The sequence below is a fragment of the Benincasa hispida genome, chromosome 4, assembly GCF_009727055.1.
Source record: "Benincasa hispida cultivar B227 chromosome 4, ASM972705v1, whole genome shotgun sequence".
In the NCBI taxonomy this organism is placed as follows: Eukaryota; Viridiplantae; Streptophyta; class Magnoliopsida; order Cucurbitales; family Cucurbitaceae; genus Benincasa; species Benincasa hispida.
The window spans coordinates 56,850,659-56,860,275 of record NC_052352.1 but is presented as its reverse complement, the minus strand read 5'-3'; positions in this window follow the sequence as shown (position 1 = coordinate 56,860,275).

Sequence of the window (9,617 nt, the reverse complement as noted above, 5' to 3'; positions counted from 1 at the left end):
TGAGAAGTTCTTAGCTAGCTTAACTAGGGATATTCATTCTATGCGATATTCTTGTATTATGTATGCTTCATTCGTTCATTAGAGATACTCGAGAGGGTCATCTAAGGATAGGATCTAGGCTTGGAAAAGTCAGGTTAGAATCTAGGCTCGGGAGAGTTCAGTTAGACTGCATAATCAAGAGATAGGAGAATAAGAATAAGCACTGTCTGCTATTAACGCATCGCATGCATCCTAGAGATAGGATATGATTGGGTATTGTCACTTTGTCCTTGTGTGCATCTTGCATCACCGCATAGGAAAAGAGTAGAGATTTAGAAATAAGCTCTATGGACACTTTGCATTCAACACATGTGTCCTAGACTTAGGAGCACCGCATTTCTATTGGGAAATGATTTGTAGTTGCATGAGTGTAGCATGATCGCATAGTCTGACGCATTCCCAGGAAATGCTAGCAAAAGACCTTCTCAACCCGTTCCTCCGCATACTCAGTGCACCTATCACATAATCAAACTTTTTGCAATTTCGCTGCATTTATTTATTTTTACTACCGCAAATAAAATTCCCAACAAATACTTGATTTATTTGGTTACCGCAAAGTCTTCTAAAAAATTACCACTGTATATCGTTTTCCCAAGTCCCTGAGTTCGACCCTGGACTTACCAAGAAACTCAGTGGAGTTTATACTTGGATTCCATTGAGAAAGCTTGATTGCTCAATGCATTCCATAACTGCATTTCATCCATAACTCCATCTCATATAATAAAGCATCAAGTTTTTAGCGTCGTTGCCGGGGACTTCGGCAAATCAATGTGCTAACAGTAATTTTTCTGATTTCTTTGTAGACTCTCAATCTCTGGCGAATTACGACCCGAAGATTGAGAGGATATTCAGACGGAGACTAAGAGACATTCGCCAACAACAACAACCAGATAAAGAAGATATGGCGGAGCAGCCTAGAAATGGAGCACCAAACGAAAACAACGTCATGGCGAATCTAATCCTATGGCAAACGATCGTAATAGGCCCATTAGGGACTATGCATCGCCACACCCCTATGATTTCTCTCCAGGAATCATGAGGCCTGCCCTTGATGGAAGCCGATTCGAAATGAAATCGGTGATGTTGCAGATGATCTAGACTGCAAGACAATTCAGAGGACAGCGTGGCAAGGACCCGCACGCCCACCTCCGAAGTTTTATAGAAATCTACAACACTTTTGTGTTCCTGAACATCTCTGCCAAAAAAGTTCGACTAATTTTGTTTCCATTTTCTCTATGTGATCAGACAAGAAAATGGGCGTATTCCCTCGAGTCAGGAGAGATCACTTCATGGGAACAGGTCGTAGAGAAGTTCATGAAGAAATATTTTCCATCTACTGAGAATGCTAAACGAAGGAACTAATAACTAATTTTGAACAAGACATGGACGAATCGCTCAGTGATGCCTGGGCGAGGTTTAAGAGGTTGGTCAAGGACTGTCCACACAACAGATTACCAGACTGCCTTCAGATGGAAATCTTTTATCACGATTTAAATCCCGCTTCACAGACCGCTGCGAATGGCAGACGTCAGCTGCTAGTGGTCTGCTAGACAAAACGTATGATAAGGCTAAGAACATCTTGGATCGCATCTCTAAGAACCACGAGGATTGGAAAGAGAGCGATCAGAGATTGAGAATCAAGGATAACGACGCAAGTAATAGTGCTATCACTTCATTACAGAATCAGATGACCGCAATGATGAACCTGATTCAAGGAATCACGATCAACAGCCCAACACCGCAAAATGGGCAAGTAAACACAATTAATCAGAATACCGCAAGGTTGTAACTTGCGGTGATGGACACGCAATGGAAGAATGCCCCCAGAACCAACAGTGTATTTACTTTGAAAAATAATTGCCATTTCTAACACCTACAACCGCCGGATGGAGAAACCACCCCAATTTGATGGAAGAATAAGCAGCAAAATTTCCAAACTATGCACAAAAAGAAGGCCACACTAGATTCTTCCCATCGGAATTAACGGTCAGACAAGCGGTCAAGCCAGTAGCTCGCAACCGCCGCAATCTTCCTCCTTGGAAAGCCTATTGAAGTAGTATATCGAGAAAAAAGAAATTGTGCTTTAGAGTCAGGCGACGTCCATCCACAATCTAGAATTACAAATGAGCCAGATTGCGAGCGAGCTAAAGAACAAACCGCAAAGGGCCCTGTCGAGTTCAACAGAACTCCCACGCAACCCGGGGAGATCAGGTAAAGAGCAATGTCAGGTTATGACATTGCGGGGTGGAAAAACTATGTAGGGAGAAAAAAAGGAGCCTAGCCGGACTGCTCCCATGGCGTTGGAACCTGAAATTGCGGTGACTCAAGAAGAAGAAGAAGAAAAAGAAGTGATAGAACCAGAAGTTGCGTCCACCTCAAAGCCAACAGAGAAGGGGACCGTGAGAGTGCATTTACCACCTTTCTCTCAAAGACTCAGAAAGAAAAAGAATGATGAGGTACAGCACCAACGCTTTCTATCTATGCTAAAAAAATTACATATTAATTTTCCGTTCAGTGAAATGATTAAGGAGATGCTTGCATACGCGAAGTTTCTGAAGGATATGGTAATCAAAGGGGCACTAGTAAGTTTGCCACGGTGGCTTTAACACAGAGATCGAAATCAATAATTCCACCGAAGATGAGCGATCCTGGGAGCTTTACTATACCTTGCTCCATTGGAGGACTGTACATCGGGCAAGTATTGTGTGACTTTGGAGCCAGTATCAACTTGATGCCTTGTCAATCTTTAAGCAACTAAATGTGGGGCAACTTGCACCCAGATTGATATCTGGGGCATTCAGAGGGGAAAGTGAAGGACGTGCTGATTACCGTTGACAAATTTATATTACCAGCCGACTTCATCATCTTAGATTACGAAGTCGAAAAAGATGTGCCCATCATCTTGGGGCAACCATTTTTATCAACAGGTCATGCCCAGATTGATGTGCACAAAGGAGAGATCACTTTGAACATAAAATGGATAGAAGCTCAAGTTCAACATCATTCCTGCCATGAATTTTCCTAACGACGAAGACCTGAATGAATCTGATGACGACCAGAGTTTGAATGAAGAAGAGAAACTTGACAATGAAAATGAAGATGAGGATGCAAGCGCATCCATTACGACATGTAATGCGATCATAGAAAAAACAAACAAGGAAAAAGAGATGATCGCAAACCAAGAAGAAGAGCCAACAGAAAATGAAGAAAGAAAAACAACGCAATAGTCCCTGAAACAAGTACACTCAGCTTTCCGGTCGAATCCGAATTAATTTGACAAGCCGCTAAAGATAACAAGTACACTCAGCTTTTCGGTGACAAATATTCGGCGCATCAGTCAGAGAATTAAAGTGATCCCATCTTTGCAATCATAAGAGAGAAGCCACTTTTCATCCCGTAGCTCTATAAATACCGAAGGCATCCTTCAGAAAAGGGGTTCAACAAGTTCAGAGAGTTAAATAATTTTTGCCTTAGATAGATTAGCTTGTTCTTAGATTTTCTTTCATTTTAAGGCGGGAGTGAGAGAAAGAGGTTGTGCCGATAGATAGTTTCAACGAGCTCGGGAGAGTGTCGGAAGCATCAAGATCAGAGAGAGGGCCAGCTCCTACGGAAGCAAGAATATCTTTTGAACTGAATAAAGTTGCCAGTGTAAAAGCCTTGGGCAGCAAGGGATTGCTACCAAGCTCTCTACCCTTATCTTCCATTGTTATTTTGTACTCAAACTCATATATAAAAATGGAATTTACTTCTCTATATATGTTCACTCTCTATTTATTACGCATGAGTAGCTAAATCTATCGAATGGGTTGAGAAGTTCTTAGCTAGCTTAACTAGGGATATTTATTCTATGTGATATTCTTGTATTATGTACGCTTCATTCGTCCATTAGAGATACTTGGGAGGGTAGTCGAAGGACAGGATCTAGGCTTGGAAAAGTCAGGTTAGAATCTAGACTTTGGAAAGTCAGGTTAAAACACTTAATTAAGAGATAGGAGCTTAGGAATAAGCATTGTCTGCTATTAATGCATCGCATGCATCCTAGAGATAGGATATGATAGGGTGCTGTCACCTTGTCCTCGTGTGCATCTTGCATCATCGCATTAGGAAAAGAGTAGAGACTTAGGAATAAGCTCTATGGACACTTTTGCATTCAACACATGCGTCTTAGACTTAGAAGCACCATATTTGCATTTGAAAATGATTTGCAGTTGCATGAGTGTAGCATGATCGCAAAGTCTGATGCATTCCTAGGAAATGCTAGCAAAAGACCTTCTCAACCCGTTCCTCTTCATACTCATTGCATCTATCACATAATCGAACTTTTCTCAATTCCGCCGCATTTTTTTATTTTTATTACCGCAAACAACATTCCCAACAACTACTTGATTTATTCGGTTACCCCAAAGTCTTCTAAGAAATTACCACCGCATATTGTTTTCCCATGTCCCTGAGTTCAACCCTAGACTTACCAAGAAACTCAGAGGAGTTTATACTTGGATTCCATTGAGAAAGCTTGATTGCTCAACGCATTCCATCACCGAATTTCATCCATAATTCCATCTCATAAAATAACGCATCAACTCTCTGTAACGCAAAATTTTTTCACCCTTCAAACGAGGGAGAATTGGTTTGGTGGATCCATGAACCTGACCCTTGGGCCCAATCAAGGATTTGGATCTTAATTGGCTTTTTTGTCAAATTAAGCTTTTTTTTTTTTTTTCTTTTTGCTCAATTGGACTTTAGCTCAAATCTTAATACTTAATTGGACCAAGTGGTCAAAATGGAAACACATGGCATCATTGTGTTCAATGAGTTCTTGTCTTTAATTTCACTTCAGGTTACATGTCAATATTTTAATTAGTCTCAAAATTTGATGATTTGTAATTTCGTAATTAATTTGAGAAATAACATGATAATTTGTGTTTTGTATAGAGCTTTTTACTCAACAATATTGATTTTTCTTTTTATTATTATTATTACAATTGTGGGAGAGGAGAAGAATCAAATCTCTAACATCTCTAGGTCTGTAGTACAAGTTTTATGTCAATTTAGTTATATTCATCTTGGCTTTTAATTTTGAATTTAAATTTTGTGATATATATCTTTAATATTTTCTACCACATTATTTACATAACAATATAATTGAGTTTGATTTGAGTTGACATTATTTAAGGAAAATGATTCAAGTAAGATAGTATTACATTTCAAATTTGTGTTGGGTTTTATGTTCTAAAACTCGTGGTTTGTAAACAACAAACTTATTCTGTAAATCAATAAAGTTGTTATTGAAGTTTGATTCAATAAAGTTATTATTGAATATATGAATTGCTTATTTCGTTTTAGAAATAAATCCAATAAACTAAAAAATCCATGACTATTACATAAATACTTGAACTTTATGTGGAGACATAAGATTGGATCAGGTTTGAGTAAATAGTCAAAATGATCTATAGTATACGAATAAGATTGGGTGCCTTATTCTAGTAACACTATCTGATGTGGCCCACTCTGTAGTTGTTACAATTTGTTGTAAAGGGCTAAAAACGAAGTGGTCTTAATTCGTTCATATAGAGACATGAGAAATAGAGGCGTCCTGTGCAATGAGTTTGCATAAGATCGGACCAAGAAATAAGTCACTCTTACTTTATAACGTTGTTTACTATTTAAGACGAACTGTTTCAAAGCGATGACATAGGTAACTTAACCTTAATCCTGAGCTAACTATGAACTCATGTTTATTTGAGATTATCCTTAGACTTGCATAGGTAAGAGTTGGCTCAACAATGCCGGCTCAATAAGCCTCCCATTTTAGAGGTAAGACCGGGTAGATAGCTGGGACATAGGGTACAAGATGAATTCACTCCTACTCGCTTTCAGGGATAGTAGAGGGGTTGTTCCCTTAAGTACTAACTTCGGACCTTGAACAAGGGGCGCCACCTTCTTATTGGCTTGAGAGAGACTCGATTTGATGATTGGATCTCAAATCAATTGTTTATTAGAGGATCAATGGGATTTAAGAAACAAGAGGTAATCTCGAGGGTAAAACAGCTATTGACCCAATCATTATTACAACAACCTGTGAAAGGTTAACTTACTAATCATGGTTATATCGAGAGTAACCACTCGGCTTTAGTGGAGTGACCTGGTAGTTAACAAATGGAGATTAATTCGGTTTAAAGATTTAGCCAATTAATCTCGGATCGTTGGAGCCCATGATTTGTAGGTCCATTAGATCTTCTACTAGCTCACAAATGGAATAAGCCCTAGAATAGCGTGATCAATTAATTTGAAACGTTCAAATTCGAATTAAGGGAGTAATTATATGTGATATAATTGCACGTTTAATTATGGAATTAAATGAAATTGGAGAATTAATTAATATTTAAATATGATTTAAATATTAATTTCATGAATAGTGATTCATGGTAATGGAACTGGTGTTAAATTAATTTAATATTTGATATTAAATTAATAGAATTAATTGAATTGTGTAATTAATTATTAATTGTATTTGAAAATTAATTAATTGAATTAATTTTTGGTAAAATTAATTTTTTAAATTTAATTAAAGAATTAAAACTGAAAAATATTTTAATTTTGAAAATTGTTTTCAAAATTCGAAAAGAAATTTGAAATTGAAAAAATCCACAAAAGTGGGATTTCGGATTTTTCCACTTTCATTAAAGCTCCTTATTCACAAGTGGGATTTTTCCACTTTCATTAAAGCTCATTATTCACACTTTTTTATTTACAATTCCACCTCAATCTCCTAGTAGGAGGTGTTATTTGTTTATGCAATTTGATTGCATGGTATTCTTATAAAACTTGGCTGAGAATAGGCATGCAAAACCTTAGATTTTGCTGAAAATTCGAAGGTTGAAGAAGGATCCTTCAGCTGTGTGATAAACCAGTGTGTGTCCTCTCAAATTCTTCCCTTAGTTCAGCTTATTTTGAGTCCCACAACTCAATCTAAGGTTCCTAAAGGATAGTAGGGAAGACTTTGTGGTGGTTCATGACCAAAAAGGGAGAAGATTGCAATTGAATTTGAAGATTCAAGAAGATCTTCAAAGGTATTTATGAAACTCTCTTTTCATTCACTACTACAGAAATTGGATTACTTAACGTTTTTCCAATGTTAAGTAAAGAATATACCTAACGCTTATAAAAGCGTCAAGTATTCGACTGTCAAGTATAGTGTGATAACTTGACTCCGAAAAGATATCAAGACAAATGTTTCTTTTTACAATTTTCGTGTCAAGAAAGATAATACACTTGACATTGGTGGTATGTCAAGTTTATTGATACTTGACATTGATTACGTATCATATATGGTAACTCTTGACAATTTTTATTTGTCAAGTATATGTCTTTTTTTTTTTCAAATTAAATACCCCAAATGATATTCTCATTCTTTGTCTTGTATTCCAACAATACAATTACATCAACTAAATAAACATTATACAATTAAGATCTATCAACTCAATATATTCACTAAAAATTTCATATGTTCAACTATCACCTTTCATATGAACACTCCTCATAAATTACAACAATATTTCTCTTTCACATGTACATGCACAAAATAAAATCTCAACTATTGTTGTTATATACAAAACTCAATTTTCAACAAACACAAAAGTGACAAATTGTTTAATTAGTAACCTCTCAATAAAGTACATTATTTAATCTATACATTGAGCTTTGAAATCTAAAGATCGAGAACTAAGGGTCAGACAAGCCATGTTTAAGCAAGTCAACCTGTAAAATAGAATAAAGGACGATAACATCAAATTTCAAAATATAGAAATAAGTGTTAAGATACAACAATGAAAAAAAGTCATGCACAAAGAAAAATGTACATGATTGACTTATTTTATGCAATGGAAAAATATCATACTCGAGATTTAAAAAATATCTACAACTTAAAGTTAGGGACTTACTGGAATTTCATTCATTCTCTTTTGACCATATCAGCCTCAAGAGAAACAATTATCTTTCGCTACAAAAAAAAGGAAGATGGGAGAGATTTGAGAAAATATAATAAAGAGAAAGAAGATTATCAACAAATCAAGCATATGCTAAAATTTAAAATAGAAGAATGTAGATACCTTTCACCCAACTTTCACAACTTTCACAACTTATCTTATCTACAAGCAATAAAAAATAGAGAATATTGGAAGTTTAATCTTATCTACAAAATTTCATTCAAAACTACAACGAAGTAATTCAATCTTATCTACAAAATTTCATTCAAACTACATAATATTGGAAGCCTAATTCTTCAAAATTTTCATTCACCAAAATAATTGATTAACTCCAAATAGATTACTCAAAGTGGGGCTTAATTCGAATGCCACTTCAAAACTACAACAAACTAATTCGGCCTACAAAAAGTCCAATAATAATGGTTACAAAATGCAAATTCCAGCAATTATGTAACAATTCTAAAAGAGTTTTAAGGCCTTAATACCTATCAAAGGGTCCGAACATCGTTAACTCTATTGGACAGTGGGTCCAATCCCTTGAAATCTTTGAATTGAACATCAAAAATTGAAAATAACTCAACTATTAGACCAATACTTCAATAGGTAACAAAGAACTATTAATACTAACCTCCTTACCAAAACCTTGCCAAGATTAGTCTCAAATCTATTGGGATAGCAACTCAACTCAACACTTCAAAATCAATCTCATCATCAAACATTCAAACAAGCAAATCATTCCAGAAGATGCTACATTATAATCCAAATCACAAATTCATTCTAATATATCCAAAACACTTACTCGAAGTGTTTGCTCAAATCGACGCTTCACTCGAGCCTCGACCAACTTGCCTGAAAAGAAAAACAAAAGAGGAACAAGAACACTCATAAAACTATAAGAAGCTCTTAATTGATAGGGGCAATGCGGCTGTACGGTGAATCCGATGGAGGACTGACCGAATCTGGTGGAGGACTGACTGAATCTAGCGCAACGATTGACCAGATTTGATATACGAGGCTAGGCTGGGCGACTGGCACGGATCTGATGGAGGATTGACAGGTGGGTACTGTACAGTGGTTGATTCGTGGACGTCTGGCATGGATCTGGTGGCATTTGGCACGGATCCGGTGGGTATTTAAGATTTACCAAGAAAACCCATATAAGACACTAAAAACTTACCCAAAATGCTGATTCTGGAAAGCAATGATGCCAACAGCAGGTTTGAGATTGGGCAGCGGTAGAATAGAACCATATGACGAGTCTGAAAGAGAAAGAACAGACGAAGATGGAGAGATCGATAGTGATGGGTGCACACGGAAGTCGAATCGACAATGCTCGCAATCGGTCATTCATTAGAGGTGCGGTGCAGCGACGCTTAGGGGTGTTCAAAAAACCCGATAACCCGACCAATCCGGACTACCCAACCCAAACCGAAAGGGTTGGGTTGGGTTGGGTTAGATTTTATTTTGGGTTGGGTTAAAAATTTTAAAAAATATTAAATCCGGGTCGGGTCTCGAGTTACCTCATTTCAGGATCGACCCGACCCAAATATATATATATATATAAACAAAACAGAAATCGTTTTGTCCACGAGG